The sequence below is a fragment of the Macrobrachium nipponense genome, chromosome 7 (genome assembly GCF_015104395.2).
Source record: "Macrobrachium nipponense isolate FS-2020 chromosome 7, ASM1510439v2, whole genome shotgun sequence".
Lineage (NCBI taxonomy): Eukaryota > Metazoa > Arthropoda > Malacostraca > Decapoda > Palaemonidae > Macrobrachium > Macrobrachium nipponense.
This window is the reverse complement of record NC_061109.1, coordinates 589,723-611,850: the sequence shown is the minus strand read 5'-3', so window position 1 is coordinate 611,850 and position 22,128 is coordinate 589,723. Positions and strand designations below refer to the sequence as shown.

General features: G+C 36.2%; 1 pseudogene; it reads left to right on the top strand.

Annotated features, from left to right (window-relative positions):
• The first annotated feature begins 2,034 nt into the window (after positions 1-2,034).
• On the top strand, positions 2,035-5,827 carry LOC135217232 (protein lines-like; annotated as a pseudogene).
• The last annotated feature ends 16,301 nt before the right edge of the window (positions 5,828-22,128 follow it).

The following is a 22,128-nucleotide window of genomic DNA, read 5'->3' as shown; positions in this document are numbered from 1 at the left end:
TATATGTAATATGAAAATGAGCATGAAAGAAATATATGTTGAATTTTTGTTTGCAGAACAAACAAGGTTAATCTTTTTGTTAACCATTCATTTTTACAGCCAGTTAGTAGCGGTCTGGGAGATACAGTATTCAGCATTACAGTTCACCAACTGTCACCAGTTAGTCCATGTGTTGTATTGCACCATTTAATATTTAACACTGGAATCCATGATACAGTAAAGTATATGCGTTGCTACAACACCCTGAAAAGAGGTAGAAAGTTTGTACTTGTACCATGAACGAGATAATACAGTAATCTTTTTAAATAAAAAGATATGTCTTGTTTGTTTGCAAGTTTCAAGTAGGTGAGGAAATCTGATGACATATCATAGTACAAAAAGGCATAGAGAGAGTTGAAGTGGGCATTCCCTCAAGACTAACTAAGCATTTAAAGGTTTTCATTTTGTCGTTAATTTATGATTATATTGATACCATTCTGGGTAATCCATTCTCACATGCCACACCAGAGGCTACATCTAACGCTGCATACTGGTTGTCAGTAGCTGTAACAAAACAAAGTTATCATTGAAAACCTGTGTGCTTCTCAAAGAAATATAGCCCCATACTGTATTATGATCAGTAATTGCATATATTTATAGTTTTCATGCTCTTTTTATACAGTATTGATAATTATTTGGTTTATGGTGTTGGACCTTTCGACAGGATAATTGCCAATAGTTCAGTGCGTGAACAAGCAAGGCATTTTGAGAAATATAATAAATGTATTCCTGATGTTTAATTTGTACAGCTTACTATAAATTTTATGTTGTCACATCACAGTCTCATGGACTTATTGAATTTAGGGAGTAGATGCATTGTAGGGAGATGGGAAGGCGTGAGAAATCCTAACAATTCCTAAAATTCTGTCCTGATCTAATCAGACCTTACCGTCCTAACCAGGGTGCCGTGCCCTTACATGGCCAGGGGCTTTTGCCCCACCCCTGGAGCCCTAAGTAACACTGAATATCGCTGTCTCCCTATTCTGTCTACCTGAATTTAGATTTAATACTTGGTGTTTTCATTGCTGCCTGGAAGTTGCAGATCAAGAACATTTCTTCCCGAAATCATTAGATAGGATGATTTGAAGATTTTTAAAACTCATTATCATTATAAATGGCAGGCTTTGGATAATGAATCAGATATGTCCAATGACTAAAGCAAACTGGTATGTAGTGAGTTTCATTCCAAAGTGGTGTAATGCTATCCCATATTCAAATTGGTCTCACCCATTTAACCTGTGGGTAATTGATGAAGAAGCTTAACACACAATGCCTTGTTGACTGTTCCTCTGATTTCCTATGTATTGGGTGCAGATATGAAAGAATTGGGATGGTGATTTATGTGTTATCTGCTTAGACTTACAGCACCTTAGACATCCATTTCTGGTAAAGATTTTCCCACCCCCTCAGGTATGCTTTATCCTAGCTAAAATGTCAATTTCTGCCGCAGTATCTTTGGCAGAGCATTTGTCCCACCTTTTTTGGGAATACTGGTTCCATGCTGAGGACAAGCATGAACTGAGGACAAGAATGTTGCTAGTTTTATCATCACTAAACAATTTTAGTTGACCAGTTTTTCTTATTACTGTACCAGGTAATCATTTTGTGTTTAGTACATGTTTCCCATGGATTATTTTTACCCTAAATATTGTTTCATGTTCATGGTATGAGAAACTAAAGATATTTAAACTTTACAGGATCATGGCACCACTTGTCCTACAGCGAAAGTCCAACACATGGAGATGAAAGTTCTCCGAAGATGAATGCTGAATGGAAACATCATGACACACTGCCACTTCCATTCTATGCTTGCAGACACAGAATACTGTCAGCCAGGTGACAGTATTGTAGTACTAGCTGAAACCCTGCTACATAATATTGTGCTATGGAGGATTTCTCAGACGTGTCAGTGTGTGTACATGTCCACCCAAGAACTCGAGACAGGCATCGGAATCATGCAGGTGTGAAATGAACAGCATTGTGAATCATGTGAAAATGGTAGAACCCCAGCAGAAAAGGGTGAAATTGCCCCCCTCTGGGGATGACAGTGGGGGTCAGCTGCTGCCAAGAAGGGACTTGGAGGTAATCCATGCCTAGTTGATACAAAAGTGTCTCTGTTCCCTGCAGCTTCCCAACATCCCTCACACACTGGCTGTCTGTAATGACTGCTTTTCATCACACCAAGTGTCACACATGTTACAGCTTCGGGATGAAACACTTTTGTACATTAGTATGCTCGCTCTTTTCTTTGAAGTGTCTCTCAGGCAGCAGAGTCAAGGCGTTTTATGTTCCAGCATCAGTGAGGTGGTTGCAGCGGGGACAGATAACGAAAGGGCAGCTCTTGACATTCTTTTTGGCTTCATGGCCTCGGAAGATAAGTACTTGAGCTATTCGTCTTCTCGTGCCCTGTCCTCGCTTTTGCTGATGTTACGTGGCCGTGCCAGTGAAATTGTCTTGGAAAAATTAGTAGACAATCTTGCCATGTCTACCAACCTCATTGAAATGGGTCATTCAATTGAAGTTGTTAGGAGAGTTATCAAGTGGAAAGATTTAGATGAGCATCCGTTGGAAGGAACAGAGCCTGCTGACACAGGACAGCCAGGAGATTGTGCAAAGATAGCTTTAAGGGGGGCCGGCCGGAACCCTTATATATGGGGGTATAGGGCAAAAAATGCAAAGTCATGAAAAAATTCATGGAGCTTCATATGGCAATTGAGAATACGTATACGAAATATTTCGTCAAATACTTTCGTGGTTACAGGGTAATTAGTAAACATAACTCAATAAGCCTAAAAAATTAATCCGTACAAGAAAATGCAATATTTCTTCTGTTATTGTAAATTTTGATAATTATTGTCAAAGAAATTGTGAGAAATGGCATCTGTAGTGATTCCGTGAGTCGCAGAGGGGACTCTGGGAGTATCCCATGATTCAGTGCGAGCACATACTTCAAGTAGTCTACACGTTCGAGTTTCTTCTCTGACATTCGCTTGCTTTTACATGTGTTTATCTATGTTTCGGCAAGAATTTCATCATGCCAATGAGGAAAAGACAAGGAAAACATCTCGCTAACATAAAGACGAAGAAAATTCGCTCTAATATGATTACAGAATATCATAATATATGCATATTAGCGTAGTTAGTGAAGAGAGAGAGGGAGGGTTGCGTAGTAAGTAAACGCCCCCGTCTTGCCTGAAGCACACGTCACACTGTCCCCCAGGCTACGATCTTTGAGCAATGGGATCTTAATTTATGATAAATAACATAGTTTTGGTTTATTAATACCCAAAAAGGAATATGAAATTCATAATAATCATGATTTATTAACATTGTCTTTGTAAAAAGAGAGTACAACTTCGAATTTCACCTCTTGACATTCTCTTGCATTTACGTTTGCTTATCTTTGTTTCGGCAAGAATTTCCTCATGCTAAAACGGAAAATACTAGGAAAACATCTAGCTAACATACAGAAGAAGAAAATTCGCTGTAATAAGCAGAGTTAGTGAAGGAGAGAGAGAGAGTTGCTTAGGAAGGAGTGCCCCATCTTGCCTGACGCAGTGCTCCAAGCTACGATATATGAGCAAAGGGATCATCATTTATGATTAAATTATGATAAATAAAATAGTTTTGGTTTATTAATACACAAAAAAGAAATATACATTCATAATAATCATTATTTATTAACATTGTCGTTAAAAAAATACAAAGAAAAACTTTTAACGCCCGTATCTCAAAACTATACTTATTGACCTTCAAAATCTATCTTCTCACTTAATTTTAAACCTATAACATTGGAATTTGGTATATAACTCAGAAAGACATTATAGAACAATCAAATGAAGCCCTTTTTTCCCATTTTTTGTTTCATCTTTTTTTTATAAATTTTGTTTTCCTAATTTATAGGGTTTATTTTTTTACCTTAATGAAAAATTCATATCTAGCAAAAAATGACTTTTAGAAAAAAACTCATTCGATTGGAGGTCTACATCAGGACTATATATGGTAGTAATCCCAGGTCTTAATATTAAATATCAAGGGAGGAGATAGAATTTGAAAAATGGTTATTTTCGGGGATAAATCGCCCTGGCGTCACAAAACCGAAGGTCAGAGGCGAAAATCATATGCGGTTAGATGTCCCAAGTCACCTTATTAAGTGGTATGAATATCAAAGTCCTGTCCTTAAAGAATGGCATTAGCCGGCCGGCCCCTTAACCCCAGCTAATTCACAGGGGGCTAAAGAAGTTAAGTATGGGGCAACTAAAAAGCTTGATTGCAAGTGGTTCCTTTTAGTGTCTAGATTAATGCAGCTAATTAATGAATTTTCTACTGAAAGAGAACATGTTATTGTATCTTTTTTTATCACTTTGGGAATCTTTCAGTCAAAGCTAATCTTTCTGTGACTGATAGAAAGGAATTTTACTCAGGACTAGAGCGTCTTATGACTCCTCTCACTCGGCACACACATACAATAGTGTGGCGAAAAGTGCTTGACCTTTATAATGAGGTCTTGTGTTATGGGAGTACGCTGGCCCTCCGGGACGTATTAGCAGAGGAGCCCTGTAACTTGGCTCACCTCCTCATCCGTGCTGTGAAAGATAGAAGGTTGTTGGAGTGTGTGCCTTGAGGAGGACCAGCGGAACACAGTACATTACCAAACCACAGCTCCAATGCAATGGATATCGGTGCAGGACCAAGTTCCGGAAGTATTAGTGGAATTGACCAGAGTGAGCGCACTATTTTTCGCAAAGTAGTGTTAAGTCATTTTGAAAGCAATTGCAGTGACAGTCAAGGAAACGATGCGATTCTTCTTCAGAAAATTCCTCCAGGTCTGGAGGTTCAGGATCAGAGGATGTTGATATGGCCATTATAGAACGTAGTCTAAGGGAAGTGATGTGCAAAGTTGATAGTTTTGTCAAATCAAAACTTCCATTCCACCCTGAGGCTCCAATGGCAGAGTGGATGGTTCGACTCTTTGCTGACCAAGATGACTGGTTGGTTGAATCAATGGTGTGTGGATTAGACATATTCACAGGTCTAGGGATTTGCATAAGTTAGGCAACTGTAAGATGTATACATTTCAAGAAATTATGTACTTTGATTTATTTTCACTGTATATAGGTAGTGTTGGAATACATATTGTGTGTTTTTCTTTTCAGGAATATTAAAAGTAAATGGGTATGCATTACTTTCCACAGTTAGTTGCTTATTGCTTTGTAGAGTTGGATTGGTAAAGCATTTACAGTAATATTTGGAGCAGGAATGGGAATAATTATTTTGTGATACATATAACTTGAGAGAAAAGTATATTCGCTAATAATTTGGATGCATGAAATTTTTATTGTTAAGTCTTTTGTTGAACTAGTAATGCTATAGAGCTTGAGTATTGTTCTAGGTAGTTGTAATAAGATTTGTAGACTTGGTTACTTTACAGTATTTAGTAATTATTTTCAAATATTATATAGAAATTTTTTTGTGCAGGCAACAGCCCAAACTTCATGCTTGTGTCAATCCACACACAACCTTCTTGGTCTTTTTAGGGACCATTTATCTGGAACTTGACATTCTTTTGGACTTCTTAGTTTCAAACGAGACGTCGTTCCTTCTCTACCTGCTCCGCTACCTCAAATTTATTCACCGCAGTTGGCAAGAATTTGCCTCACACTGTGGCTGCCGATTAGAAGTTATGACTGTCCTGATTCGTTTACGTTATGCCATTGATCGGCTTGTGTCAAAAAACCTCTTTCCATATAATATTAGCCCTGTTCTGAAATTGTTGCAAAAAATTTGAAGAATTTTCTAAAGTAAGTGACCCCTAATTTTTGAAAAGAATTTTATCAGAATTTTTTCGTCTTTAGTTTGTTATTCTCTTCTTACTTAATAATTTATTCATCTTTGTTGTACAGGTAATTGAAATGGATTTTCTTCAGTCTCTAAGTGAGAAAGAAGTATTCAATGTTTCTTAGTGTATTGAACTTTGTTGTCAACACATCGCCTCTTGAATTATTTGACAACAGATTTGAGTGAACCGAGTTCTATACATGCAGAACGTATGAATGTTACAGGTATGCAATTCATTTAAGAGTAAACAAAAGTTACAACCCTAATGAGAAATGTGAAGTACACAAGTTGGTGAAAATTTATACTATGGATTATATTTCTACTTTATAATTACTATGCTGTGATGTTGAATTTTAAGGGTCTAGTAAATGAAGAGCAACTGATACTTATGCCTCTAAAATTTTTCAGTTGAATAAATAGGATCTTTAAAGTTTGAAAGGAAACATGCTTTTCCTAGATTTGCTTGGATACTTTTTTTCTGGAGATGACGGTCTTCAAGATCACTGTCCTTCTATTGTAAATTTGAGTCATGACAAACGGTAGTTTAACAAACTTCCAAGTATTGTGGAAAATGCTTGGCGATTGCCATTAAAGTAATGTCATATACATTCAGAATTTCTCTCTCATTGCTGTTAGCTTTTTAAGTTTTGTTTAAGGATATGTTGACTAGACAAAGTTCAAGTAATTTAATGTAGTCACACATTTACAAAATGGCAAAATGCTGGGAAAAATTTATCCTTTTCATGAAGATGTCACAGTTATAGTTCTGATAGTTCCACATCACATGCAGTAATTTGGAGATATTTTGTATTTGGATATGAAGTAAGGTTTCTCAGAATTGATGTAATTGTTAGTTGTATTTCGTACAAAAGTACATTTTAGTTTCAGTATCTTAAATGAAAGTTATGAAGTGAACCCTCTTGAATTGGGCAGATTCAAGTAGAATCTGGATCCCACAGGCTTGTATTATCCCATGAACGTTAATTGTAATTATCACTTCCTGTTTCTTTTTAATTGTAAATTAAAACTTGCTATTGTTCTATTAGATGATTATGGCTATTAATTACTGTACTGGGAAGAGACCATGGATTCACATTTGTAGACTCAGGGCTCACCCAAAAGAATTTTGGTCTTGAATTAAAAGCTTAAATTGGAACGCAGTAAAACTGAAAGAAGATGGACAGATAAGTGTGAAGAGACCAAACGGAACAAGTGATACAATGAAGGGAACAAAACACCAGGTGTTCAAAGAAAACCTTGTATCCTCTTAAGAATGGCATACAATGTGGTACCCTTTACCTCATGAAAGAGTAAGATAAACAGACTTGCCTTGCTGCAGTCTTTACAAACCCTTGGGGCCCTAAAGTATTATTTTGGTGTTAAATGCTACTAAAGTGCCCCCTTCTAACTAGTTGATAGATTTTTTTGTCTAGTTTATTTGTATGCGAAAGGGAAGGCTGCTATTTATGATGAGATTTTGCAACTTTTCAGAAAGGGATTGTTGATAATATGCCAACTTGACTCCATGAGGTTGATGAAGTGAAGTTCTCAGTTTTGGTATTTTGGTTCTCGTTAGAGCTTTTGAATTTTAATTAAAACAAAACAGGCTTGAATTTTGCATATAAGTCAGGTTTTTAAACATGTTTAGTTCATTGTTAGGAACTTCAATTGTGGTTATGTCACAAATTTCTGTCTTATGGAATTCCAGCATGAAGTTTTTGATTCAGTTCATTCCATAGAAAGTTTCTTTGTTTTCCAATACTGTATGTCACACATACGTAGGTCCTTTCAAGGAATATAGTGGATCTAGGCTGTAATGTAGTAAGCACTACAAAGTTTAACAAGCATTTTGTAAGACCCTACATATTTGTCTTTCTAAATACGTAGTAAACCATATGGGAAATTCTATACAGCAGATGATGTCTGTGACCTCTTGTTGTTGTAATGCCAGTTTGACTAAATCAATCTTTGACAAAATTAGGATGACAGTTTTTACAGCTTGTGATGTCAGTTTCCCTGAGGTACAATACTTTGAGTTATTTCTGTACCTAACTGTTTGCTTTAGACAGTTTTAAAAGTGGATGCTTCATTAGGGTGTCAATACTGAAGTATGTAACACACTAAAAAGGTACATACTTTGATTTGAGATCGGGGAATGAGTGATAAAATAACTGGAGGAAATTTATTTTAATTTGAAGGTAGATTTTGGTTAGAAAAAGTAGTCAATCTTCCTATGACATGAATGATTCTAATAACACTTTGACATTTATCAGTTCATTAAAATCTGCAGGAGTGAAAGGAAATACACAAGATTTTATCCTTAGACTTCCTAATATTTCAGATACAGTATTTTGCTGTGTAGCTATAAAAGTATTGGATTCAGATTTGATTAATGGAAGATAGATCAATTTTATGTTAATTTTTACTTTGTTCTGTTCTCCCTCCACCTCAGTAACCTTTCAGTTATTGCGACCCCACTGGAAAGCCTTGTATTCTGTGTAATAAGCAGGATAAACTCCTAGCACATTCAGACTAGTTTGTTATTGGGAACCTGCATATTTTGTGGGAGCACTTGGATGGTAATGCAATTGAAAAAAAAAAGTTACAGAATAGTATTAGTAATACTTAGTACAATAATGAGGGTTTAGGCAGTAAATTTGTTCTGGTACCATTTGGCATTTGGGTGGAAAAGGTTTATCGTACAAGACTTGGCTCTTGTTATGCAGGTCACAAGCTTCAGTGTGCTTTTGGTTGTTTCTTCGGAGAAACCTTTGCATCTTATCATCGACAAAATGCCAAAATGAGCAATAATTGTGCTCATTTGGAGTCGTTCTCCTGTTGAATCCTGATCCTTTTTCTGCAGGACAGTTAAAGATCACTTCGTGCTCTTTCATAGTTGTTAACTGTTAATTTGTAAAGCCAGTTTTATCTTTGTAGTCTAAAAGTTTTATTTATTGTTAAATTATGATGGAATACACGTTACTTCATTTGCACTATTTTTTTATATAGAAGTCGGCCTGCTTTTTTTCAGTGAAATATATAAATACTTTATTTTTACCATTGCTATCTATATTACCATATATACATTATACATGTGCATCCTTTTCCTTCCTTTCATTGTCTCCAGCTTTTCTATTCAGATTTCCTTAGTTTGATCTTACATCAAATCATTATCATGCACATTACGTTTTGGTCTTAATTTGTAAATCTTTTTACTAGTCTCTCACTGGAAATTCCTTTTAATGCCTGTGCTTGGATTTTGCAGGAAACCATTCATGGGGATGAATTCATGTTTCTTAAAAGACTAAACACTATCATGACATTTTTTAAATTTGAACATACCCCAGCTGAGCATGGAAAATTTGAGCCAATATTACGTTCATAAATTCTGTTTAAGATTTCTTAGATGGATGGGAAATTTTTTTGGGGGGTGAGGCGGGTTATGCTATCCTGGGAGTAGAAGGGGTATTTTATGGTGTACACAATTTTAGTTTGTTACTCATGTAATTTTAATGTTTTGTATTTTTGTATCGATCATGAAAATTAATAGGGGTGTATGTATGAGAATGTTGATTATGTCTGTGCCTGATGTTTACCGAGACACACACACTGAACTTGTTTCGAAATGACTGGGAGATTTTCGCTGTAACCATAATGTGTTTTGACAATATCAGGGCATCTAAGCAGTGACTTTTGCCTGAGTATTCTGTTTAGGATGCTCCTCTTGTTTTATTATTTTTCATTATTGTGTACCAGTCAGCTGTGTTGGTAACTACTCAGAAACTACAAAAAATGGTTTTGTTTGTATAGTGCGATAATTTTTTTTCTGAAGGCTGTACTTAAATAGGAATGTCATCAACGATTGCGCCAATTTTTTGTCTTTCAAAAAATTCTGTAACTAGATCTATTCTTTTTCAACTTAGGCTTTTCTGAATCTTTTTCAGTATTTTCATTAATACAGAACGAATATTTTTGTATTTATTTTAGTAACTATTTATTAGAGAGAATCCAAGCTTCTTTGTAACTTTTATAATCGTCAGGTGTATCACATCCTGTAGAACTAACTAACTAAAGGCATATTCTCAGAAAACAAAGCTCTAGTCTGTAGATATGTGCCATGGATTGTAGAAAATTACTGGGTGCATTATTTTGCCTTCTGTCAGTGATTTTTTCATTTTTGGCAATTTCTACAATTGACTAATGAAAAATTTATGCATCACTTCATTTTGGCTGGTGTAACAAAGGAAGGTAAGATTGCAGATTCAACTTGATTACAAAACAATGCTCCCAGAACTACTATAGTTGCTTTAGTGTCAGTTTCAATGATTGTGCTTACTGGAGTGGTAACAGAATGGTCTATAAGGTTGTAGATGCTGTACTATGAAATGTGCAAATTCCATGCAACAATGTAAAGATGATTTTTTGCAGTGGAGCTTTTCTTGAGATTTGGAGTTTTATCAGGTTTTCGCTGACATGCTTAGTAAACAAGCCTGTAAACTTACCAGATTATTAAAATGATCAACTTTAGGAAATTTTTTTCATGTAAAGAATGTTCATAGTTGTTAATAGAAAAATTCTTGAAATACAGGATATTTTCACAATGATATAACTGAAACTATTGTTGCCTTTAATCTTTGTAAGTTTTTTTACACAAAAAAGTGTACCTTAGGGACAGTTTGAAATATTTACAATTCTTGCATACTAAAACAATCAAAATGGTTTTTGTACAAGGAGACTACCTCTAATTGGTTTTGTTGCACCATGAGAAAATAACATGCCTTTGTTTTGTAAAATTTGATATTGTATAATTTTTTATAGAATGAAATTTAATCAAAAGAACTTTGGTATGATTTTTTTACTCTAGCCTTTGGGAAGATGATCATTATTACCTATTAAATGCTGGTAAATTGTTACGATTACTAATTAGATTAACGAGATGGTGACTCACACTGCCAGTCTTGTAAGAGAAGAGGATTTAGGTCCTTAATTTGAACAGCTAAAAGAAAGCTAAATAGAAGGAAGCAAAGGAAGACTGATGAAGGTACACAATATATGGCAATTAAAACTGCAGGTAACCGTTATTGCTGTCCAGAGTTTGAGTGGCAAAATATGTGCTACTCCTGTCTTTGATTTGATGGGAGGCACTAAGGAGCAATAGTTGAACGAGAGGATGTTGGAAAAGATGTGCGAATGAACTTGAAAGGTTAAAAAGAGTGCAATTTAGGGCAAAACAGCACTGCAAATTTCACCTACTCTTATGCCATATATTAACATTTATTCTTACTTCCTTTCTAAGATCCTCCTGTCCAACCTCTCCACTACTGTGCCTTAGTACAAATGTGTTTTCACATTTTGGGTGACATAAATAATGTTTTCTACTGTTTGTAACGAACCATTATAATTGTGTTTGTTGTTGTTTCATGTAATAGTGTAAGGTATGGTCTCGACCCAACAATTCTTCTTCCATTTCAATTATCACAGTTGTCTGCAATATAAATGATCAAAATTTTAGTTGCAAAAATACATTACATATATATAGTGACTTGAATACATCATTACATATAGTTACTTGAAATATTACTCAATAGTTTTCGTTATCAAGGACTATGTATATCCCAAAAGTACTTTTAAACTAAATGCTTTTTATGCTTTTGTAAAAAGTGGCCAGTGTTGTGAGATGGTTCATTTGCCAAAGAACAGTGTATGTATATGTTACTAGTGTCAAATTCAGAAACATTCAATGGAAGGATGGGAGAAGACCTGGGAAATGCAGATTTTAAGTTTTGGTAGTTGTACAAATATTTTTATTAGGGTCGTCATTTTGGGGCCACCCACTTCCCACCCCCATCCTCTCAAGACTGATGGCCCCCCCAAGACTGGGTTTGGCCCCCAAGCGTTTGATATAATAATAATGATAACAACAGTGAAATTCACTCCAAAGTTTGTGTGCACAAATTTAAAAAACATTTTTGAGGGTGGTAGCTTGCAGAGCCCCCTACCCCAGATGACAGCTAGGGGGCTCTCTTTGCTTGTTACCCCCTCGTTACCCCATCCATACCATAAGTTCTAGATCTTTGTCACCCACACCCCACAAGAAAAATCTTATATGAAACTGCACCCCCACTTCTATTATTTCTCCAAGCTATGCTTGCCACCCACACCCCACAAGAAAAATCTGAAATAACGCCAACACCCCATTCTCTCTCTCTCTCTCTCTCTCTCTCTCTCTCTCTCTCTCTCTGTGGATAAGAAGCTACCTAAATTGTGAGAAAGATTTTTTCCCTCTCTCTCTCTGTGGATAAGAAACGCTATCTGAATCGTGAGAAAGATTTTTCCCTCTCTCTCAAATATTCTTAAAGAATATTTGACAGTCGTTCGTTCTTTGAACACAGAAGCAGCAAAACGAGCGAGACTAGCTAGGCCTATTGCAGATTCGTCGCTCCCATTCTATACTTGATCAGAATTAAGGTACTAAAAGTGGTGTTGGTCACCGTAGGAGGCCCCCTCCTATTGATTTGCTTTGTTTTAGATCTGCATAGGCTTCATTCTGTTTTCAGTTGACTATAGCCGTGGCATTTTCTTTTATTTATTATCATATAAATCGTGTGTCTTTATAAATGGCGTTTGTTGCTGCTTTTATTTTACAAAGATTGTACAATGATTATATTATTTCAACATTTGACTTGCATTTCCTTCCTGCCCGGAATTATTACAACTAAAGTAAACGTATGATTTATAATGACTACAGTTTTCCCCTAGTAGGGTGTTGGGGGCCCCAGAGTAGGGAAGGTAGTATTCCTTTTTTATACACTGCCTTTCCATCCTTCCTTTTCGATTAATTCTGCTGCCACCATACCATCATCTGAAAAGAAGAGAATGTCAGTGCCCAATTCTTTGCTTTCAAGACTTTCTTTTTCCCGTTTCTGGTTTTTTATACCAAGGTTTAGGAGTTCGTCAATACAGGTATCGTCCAATTGGTCATTCTTATTAGAATCTAAATTTTGTCCCCTAATTGTTATGTATCCACTAAAATCTCATTATACCAGAGCCGAAACCTTTCGGTTATCATGATGCTGTTGCTGCTGCCATAAAGCTAAAACCAAGGTAATAAGAAGTATTAACACATTAGTTAAAAGCCTATAAATAGCAACCAATGTGAACTGTGGAGGAGTTCACAGGGAAAAATGCCCCAGATCTATAGAAAGGTAAACGTCTCTTTAGAAATTGGGGGACTTTTTCCGTCTATCTTGATATCTGCAACAGCACAATCTACCATACGGAAATTTTATCCACGAGTTCGCTTTTACTCTTCGCAAATTCTTCAAGTTATATATTTAATTGTATTAAATATTTTTGTTAGAATATGTCTGTTCCCTTTCCATTTCTTGTAGCGTTCATCAAGTTTTCTTTTCTTACTTTACCCTTTCTCATCTTTATCAGACTATTGTCTCTTTTAACCCTCTTCATTTATTCATGCCTTTACCTCCATGATATTTTCTGTGGTCCATTCTAAATCTTGAATTGTTCTGTCTTACCTGTAAGCTTTAAGCTTGAAGAAAATCCTAATGAAACTACAATCCACTTTCGATCTATTTCTCAGTATAAATTCCCAATAGTCTGATGAAAACGTAACTCAACATTTCACTAGTATTGCAATTCTAAGAGTTTAGTTTCCTTAATAGAATGTAGAATTTTGGCCAAGGTTTGAAATGTGTAACAGGAGGAAAGCAATGACACAGCCAATAATGCTAAATCTTCTTACAAAAATGCAGTCACTAAAGCTTTAAATTGGCTTTATTCATAATATTTGGAATACTCCAGGTTGTCTAATTAATGACTCCACTCAACATCTTTAGATAAATTTTTCCCTCTGCTATAAAGCGCCCTCATTAGCACTTCCTACCGGTGCAGTTTTGGCCAGACTGCTACTGAAGGAGAGAGTTCCTCTTTATATCAGGTGGCCCAGTTATACGTGACAGAACACCTCACACATCTTACTCTTCAGCATTCTCTCTACTCTTTTCCTTGAGATATATGAGAAAGAATGCGCAAGGATCAGAGAGCGATTAAAAATGGGTAAGTGTTCAAGTTAGTGTAAGAACACAGTGCAGAAGAGAGAGAGGAGAAAGTGTATGCTGTATGTTGGTGATTCGTGATACACTGGGTTAACGTTGCAATGAGGAGGGGATTGTGGATGTTACTGAGAGGTATACTGGTTCAAAAGCAACTATGAAATTATGAGTGTTGAATGAAGGAAAATAAAAGAAAAACTGAGTCCCTTAATACTTCTAGACCAGGGGGTTTCAATCTGGGGTACGCCAAGGGTCTGTCAGGGGGTACGCGCTCCCCACGGGTTTATGAGGGTTAAGGGCCTGGCTGCCCACTTGCTAACAGGCAGGACACCTCTACCGTAGTTCAGATGGTAAGCTTATAAGAGTGGACTGACTTTCCTTGCTGCAAAATGAAACAGACAGATACTTTCCTGATGTGTCTGAGGGAACTTGAGCTAATTAGAGACCCTTTCCATACAGATGTTACGTTTGTCAATGATGCTATTAAGGAGGAGTTTATTGAACTTGTGAATGACTCCAGTGCTTGTGATCTATTCGGGAAAAAGTCTTTAGTCAGGTTCTGGTGTCAAATGTCCAAATGATACCACATGTCGCAGAGGAGCCTCTCCGTTCTCGATTGCTTATCCCATCAACGTAGTATTTGTGTGAAACTGCGTTTTCCCGGTTACTTGTCATGAAATCAAACTTAGGTCTCGAATGAATATGGAAGCCGGCTTTCGATGTGCTTTAGCAAAAACTGCTCCCCGGCTGACTAGGCTGGCTGAAGAAAAACAGTTTCAGCAATCTCATTAACTCCCTTTGCTACTGATGTAATAATAATGCATTTTGTTTTTGCAGTTCAGTACCATAACCTTGAAAATTGACTGCTTAGAAACAGGTAAATAATTATAAACATTTTCTTTATTTTTATGGAGTTGTTTGTGTTTACAAAAATACTGGTTATGTCAGGAGAATTACGTACTTACTTCCCTTCCTCACAGTACTTGCAAATATACACAATGGAATATTTTCTGACACTGTTTTGCTTTCTTTATACGAAGTGGAGGGGGTTCATTACTAACATTAAAAACTCGACCTGTATCAAAAAGAAAAACCAATCTAGCTGATCCAGAGCTTTTCCCTTTATCAAATCATTATACTTCTTTTATAGGATGGTCGAAACAAGTTCCGGGAATGACAATCTATATATATTACATGAAAAGTAGTCCGAAAACTCTTTCACTTATTTTATAAACGTTACTAGAGACTACGAAATTAATTTTCTGAGGATAGCCAATGAGGAGCTCTAAATTCTTTGGCAACTTTTACGATAGACTAAAACTTTTAAAACAGGTGCTGCCTTAAAATGACTGGCTCAATCTCCTACCAGACCTTAGTGTCGAGGGCGAAATCAACTTGTCATCCTGAAGAGTTAATCACCGAGTTTATGGCATCACTTACTCATATATGTGTGTATATGTCCAGCTCACCTGCAAAAATAAGTTCACAACCAAGAATAAACCTACGATTTTATCCAAATCTGCCGGTAGTTTGAGCGAACCAGATGGATTTACGCAACTTTCTCTCTAGGGGCAGAATCGTTACTTTAGTAAGTCAATGGCTGACAGCTTGTTTAAAAAAAATTAAAACGGTGGACGAATTTCATCCTGATTACTTATCTTGAAATTATTGCCAGAAAAGTGCACTCAAAAGGATCCCTTAATGACTCATCTGCCTTCTCATTCCGTACAGATTCCTCTCTCTCTCTCAAAATGCCCTTACCTATTAGTCCAGGAAAGTACTATACACCTAGATGGAATGAATTTACAGTGTAATTTTTATAATTTTTTTCTTAATGATATGATGAACTTCGAGTTTACTCATAACTCTGGCTGTAACAGTTGAGAATCGAAAAGAGATGGACTTCCTTCGTTCTGTCATTACCATTCATGGTCTATATAATTCACTTTCATACTCCAAGTTCATATAGTTTGGAATATGGAATATAGAATTTTGGCCCAAGGCCAAGCGCTGGGACCTATGAGGTCATTCAGCTTCCATTTACTTTTAGAATGCTTCCTACTCGCCACTTTAGATAGTTAACGGAACAGAGTTTTTTAAACGTAACAAAAATATCTGCATAAATTTATATGCAAAACCATCCATACACATACTCTCTCACACGCGTGCACACACTAACAATTATATATATATATATATCTAATAAAATGATGGAATCGGCCTTAATAAAAGAGAAGCAGGTAATGAACATCTCAAAAGGGGCATGGATTTCGGATGTCGTCGACGAAGTGTTTATTCAACCAACGCTTAAGAAGATTAAAGGAAGATTATCAGCGGGGGTGACCTAAATTGGCTTACTTGTGGACGGATCTCTTGGTATAGATACCACCTTTTCTGTAAACTTTTCTCATTCATATACCTGAAGAGAGAGACAGCAGTCTCTGAAATATAGTACTTTCCTCTCTATATTTTGGCGTTTTTATGGGCTCCTTTTATTAGATGGAATTCTGTTGTTACAGAACATTTTTACCAGTCATATATATATATATATATATATATATATTAATATATATATATATATATATATATATATTATATATATGCATGTCTGTATGTATATATACATTGTGTGTGTGTGTGTTCGAGCATAATTACCTTATAATAACCACAGTCTCATTAACTCCTCGTGCTTAGCTAAATGATACGTGGACATTCATATTCACTATCATTTCCAGCTTTACATTGAGGCTTTCGACTCTTGTATCAGTCACTTCTATCTTTAGCAAGTCAAATATGACTTCAAACTGAATATTATCATTCACAGTCATTTTTTATCTGTCCAAACCTTCTAACCGTCCAGTCTCTCTTTTCTCGTTTCCTTTTTTCTTTACTCTCAAAAATTAAATCATACTTTCGCCTTCGCGAAAACGATCTATGTTAATGCAGTAAGACTGTGTACTTTTATAATAATAACGCGAATGACGAACTTATGTACTATGTGAAGTCATTAGAAATTTTGAACAGCTGCTCTTTCCTGCTCACAGCCTGACCTGACCTGAGGTTGGTGGAGTTCAGCGAAATCCCGTAGTACACCATACATGAGGCACACCAGCAGAAGTAAGAGATGAGTATCTTCCCTCGATATTCTCTCCTCAGCAACAGTACCTACCATCAGATGTCTGAGATGACTCACGACTGTGGAAAGTTTCCGCTTCCGTCACGGGCTTTCTCTGAACAAGAAAAGGCAATATGTTCAAGTGGAACATTATTTGAAACGTACTTCTCATTAAACGTCAAGAAGGGTTTTGCTGAATATTTAAGTGGTGCCCTAAATCATTAAAATACATTCTAGAAAGTCAGGCATTAAATCATTAAAGTACATTCTAGAAAGTCAGGCATTAAAAACTATAATTTTTAATAAGTTGAAATGCAATTTAATGGATTGAATAACTGCCTTCATGCCAGCATATTAGCATCCTGCTCTGGAGTCAGGGATTCAGACTCTCTAGGTTAATCTAGAAGACACTTTACTATTTCAAATAGTAAACTTGGTTTTCATTTCTGAAATTGGTTCAATTTTCTTTCTAGACTTGAAGGTTGCTTAGCATGAACAGCTCAAGCTATTTTCCCGTAGTTTGTGGTTCATCACTATTTAAGGTACGTATGGTTAAATATTCCTGCCACTAAATGATACTCAATTTTACTACATTGATTTGTCAAAGTAGTCATGGTGAGGTTTGATAATATTTCTTAAGCTACAGAGGTTCAATTTTCCTTACGGACTAGTTTGCTTATTTCTTTCTGGTGTCAGCAGGTTGAGCCTCTTCATAACATTACACATTACCATCCGTCCATTTCTCAAAGACCGGAGTTTTATTTTGATACCTGTAATCGGTATTTCACAATCTTGTGGGCTGAAACGGAAATTATGCAAACAGAATTGTGATCTCTATCTTTCCTTTAGGGTAAATCTAAGTTTATTTATGTGGGTATTATTTATTCTATAACGTGCGGTGCCCCTTAAATGTTTTGGAGTCATTCGTATCAATCCCCCACTAGGACTAGAGCTGAAAGCTGTCTTTAGTAAGGGCTCAGATTTCAGTCTTCAGAGTTACTGGCTAGATAAGTGCATTCAGCCGCTCTTGCTCTGAAAGCAGCACTCTTCAGTATCCTTCTGGTTTGACCTGTGCTCCCACCATAATTAATAAGAATTACTCATTCCCGTGGAGTCATTCCATCTGTAGTGATCTGCTTTTGTTTCTGTACCTTCACTGAATATTATTTTTTGCATTTGATTGGCTAGAACATGCTTTTAGGCATTCTTTGTTATCAGGTTTTAAGGATTTTAACATTTGCTCTTTGTGAGTTTTATTAACGTATAAGATACATAACCACAAATGCAAAATATCCAGTCATTTTGAAATAGGTCCTTTACGTGATTGTGTAGTGACAGAGTTAACAGTAAATGTTGTGGACGGACTTCTTATGAATTAACTTTCTAAACTTCTCTTAATATTGCAGGGAGTCGTCTATACGAAGTAAGTAAAAAATGAGCCGAAGAAACCTTGGCGCAATCGAGTTTTCTGTACAACGTATAATGCTGTATGAAAACTATTACCCACGGCCCATGAAACTCTCAGCCGGCCGTGGTGGGCTGTGTTGTTGCGGTGCCAGACGCACGATCTTGGCTAACTCTAACCTTTAACAAAATCAAAACTACTGAGGTGGGGTTAGAGGACTGCAATTCGGTATGTGGAGGGTGGATGATCAACATACCAATTTGCAGCCCTCTAGCCTCAGTAGTTTCTAAGATCTGAGGGCGGACAGAAAAAGCATCTCAATAGTTTTCTTGTACAGAAAACAAAAACTACAATCAGTGGTTCATTCTTTCCTTGGGGATTATGGCTTCTTTGTTAATAATATCTAATCCCTTATATCATGGTGTTTTAGTTTTAATCGAGGTATCTCTTAATAGTAGGACCTGTTATTGTTAGTTTACCGTTATGGGTTAAAGCCTTCGTTTTTGCCTTCAGTTAATAGTATAAGTTCCTACCATCATTTTCACACATTTTCTCTCTCCTTTATAAAGGACAGACGGGGCTCTCCCTCTGAAAACAGCGGTCCCAACTAATCTGGGCTTATAAATAGCGAGCATTATTCCGACTCCTGTAGAGACAGGAATTTGAATGACTTTTTTCTCAGAGAGTGCTATTGCTGATAGCATGGACAGCAGGTCTTCAATGTTAATGGATAAAGCTTTTGATTATAGGGAAGATGAAATTATTAATTTGGTGATCAAGGTAGTTATAATCACTTGGACAACCCTGGAAATAAGAGAAATTGCCTTTATTGTTTCGGTTTCTGTTATCTGAACCTTCACCTAGGGTCCCTACTGGCAGTTCCGATTCATTTGCAGTTATTGGTTCATTCTTCATACTGGGAATGCACAGTGCCTCCATTTCTTCTGCAGGCTACTGCTCTTCTCTTCTAGTTAGATGTCAAAGCATACTTATAGTCTTGATAATGAACTTATGATTAGTTGAGGTAGAATTAGACTTGGTTTTAAATTTATGCTTCTGAGTTTGGATAGTGTCAATGGTTCAGACCCTCCGCAGTGTTCCTCATTTTTGAAGATCGTTTTACCATTATCTCTATGTGATTGGGATAATGTAGATTACAACGTTTTCCTTTAAATTCGTAGTTTGAATTTCCTTATGTGTTTGGGTCATAATTTCTGGAATTCCTGTTACTCACACATTTTTTCTAGTGTTACTTATGGGGATATTATTTTTATCTTATCACAGATTATTGCTGTTACAACTGAAATATGGCAAGCATTTCCTTTATTTACTTTGTTTGATGGTCAGAGTTTTGGCTCTTCTTTGCTCAAATCTTTGAGAGATTGAGGCATCATCTCAGATATGAGATGATGTGCCAAGCAATCAAAACTCAAATGCTATTTTTAGAGTCAGAGGTACCAAGTCCCCAGCTAAGTGAAATTAGCTTTGTTATTGTTTGAGCGATGATAATAATGATAATAAAAAGTTTAAGAAAAAAAGTGTACGTAATGTACCTACCGGTGGACTGATGTTCTCCATGGATACAATGACGGCATCAGATGAAGGAAAAGCACGGCCACTGACTTTGGCAGCTCTTGACAGAATCTCTGCAGCTTCCCTATAGCGGCCATGTGATAATATCAACCAACGGGGAGACACGGTCACAATCCTGAAATTACCGTATAGATTTTCATTTAACGTAGAAATAAGATGCACTAAGTGCCTGCCCGTAATGACTGGCATAAAGATGCGCTGCAGACATTGAAAAGCATAGTTTAATCATTCCTAAAATTATAAAAATCTTTAGTATCAAACTATCAACAAACTTGCACCGATGGCCGCTCTAAGGATGACTGGCAATGATAATCACGGATGCAGAAAACATACTCAACATCTTTCGGTGAAAAAGAACACACAGTACAAGGGAGAGAAAAATGTAAATAATACGTTGGTACCTTCTATTATAAGTACCTTTCCCTGTGGCAGAATCCTTTAGAATTATATATATATATATACATATATATATATATATATATATATATATATATATATATATATATATATATATATTATATATATATATATATATATATATCATATATATTTTTTTATAATTTTTTTTACCAGTCATATACTTATCCATTTTCTCTAAATTACTAATTAAGAATGTCACATACCGGACGGAAAATCAATTCGAATTTAATATTGAGGATCAAATGTGCACTAAAGCTTACCAGTAATAAGATGAGGTGAGAAGCAACGGAAGTGTGTAAGCAACCTGCAGCCATCTCCAGGGTTTAACGAGATAGTAAGCAATGCCTGGCACCAGCATGAACCCCAATGACCAAGGCAGAAATCCAGTGGTCCCAACTGAGGATCGTTGACTAGGCGTACACATTTCTATTACTAAAATGCAAAAGAATATATATCAAGATAAAAAAGGAGGACAAATTCAATAAAAGTAATTCTATATTTATTTAACATAGACTTTACAATAAGCAAAGAAAAATCGTAACAAATAGGACAATAAGCTAGAACATACATAGGTACACTTCAACAGATGAAATACACTACTATGAGATTCAGGGTCTCTGTAACACGGTTTTTTGGACTTTGCTCTTTGTCAAAGCATCGGATGTAGCTGAAAGTTGACATATGTATATTTTACAACCACACACAAATTTTGTCAGCATTATCAATAACCTAAACCCGATAGTTTTAATTTTTATAGAGTAAAAATGATCTAGCCGACGCCATGGCCAATGATTACGACCCAAGAGTCGAAAAACATTCATTACGTAAGCAAGGTAAACAAACACCTTTGACGAAATGTTGCCCCGCCTATCCACCAGACAGAAACTCCATTGGCTCTGAAACCCAAAGACTTTATGAATGGCGGAACGATACATAGATGTGGGTGGGGTATCAGTACTAGCGTAGTAATACTACTGTAGCAAGTAGTGCCGCAACAGTAATAGCAGTAAATAATACATGAATTAAACGTTTAGGCCAACTGCTGGGATCCTAGAGGATCAATTAGCACTTCTTACAACTACTCGAGAAATTAGTTTTTATAGCCAAAAGTTAAATTTTCTAATCCAACAATGCCCATGGTAGCCTTCAGTGTTATCCTGAATTATAACGAGGCGAAAGTGGGTGGAGCCTCATGAAGTCATCATTCTGACGATAATTATTGGTGAAGGTTTAAAGCCAATATACGGTACCGGCTATTTTTTTTCAGTAAATAGGTAGATAGCCAATAAATAAAAATTGCTTGACATTGGATATAGCAGTTATCAAATCAAGCTTGTCTACTATGTTTTTGATAATTACCAACTATTCCCTACATCTTGTCAATCTGATTGTGACCTATAAAGTAGACTGTAATTTCTTTGGAAACTTATTTTGGGAGTTAGACTAATAATCGAAGTGTTTTTGTATTTATTAACATATTTTGTTGGTTTGTTCATTATGACAATTATCAGTGGAGAGGTTCCAGAGTTCATAAAGGTGTACTGCTTTGCTTCTATTTAAATTTGTATGTCATTGTTGCCAGAGGTTTAGCCTTCGTTACGTATAGCCAATCATCCATCGAGAAAGAGGGAAGAAATGCTGTCATA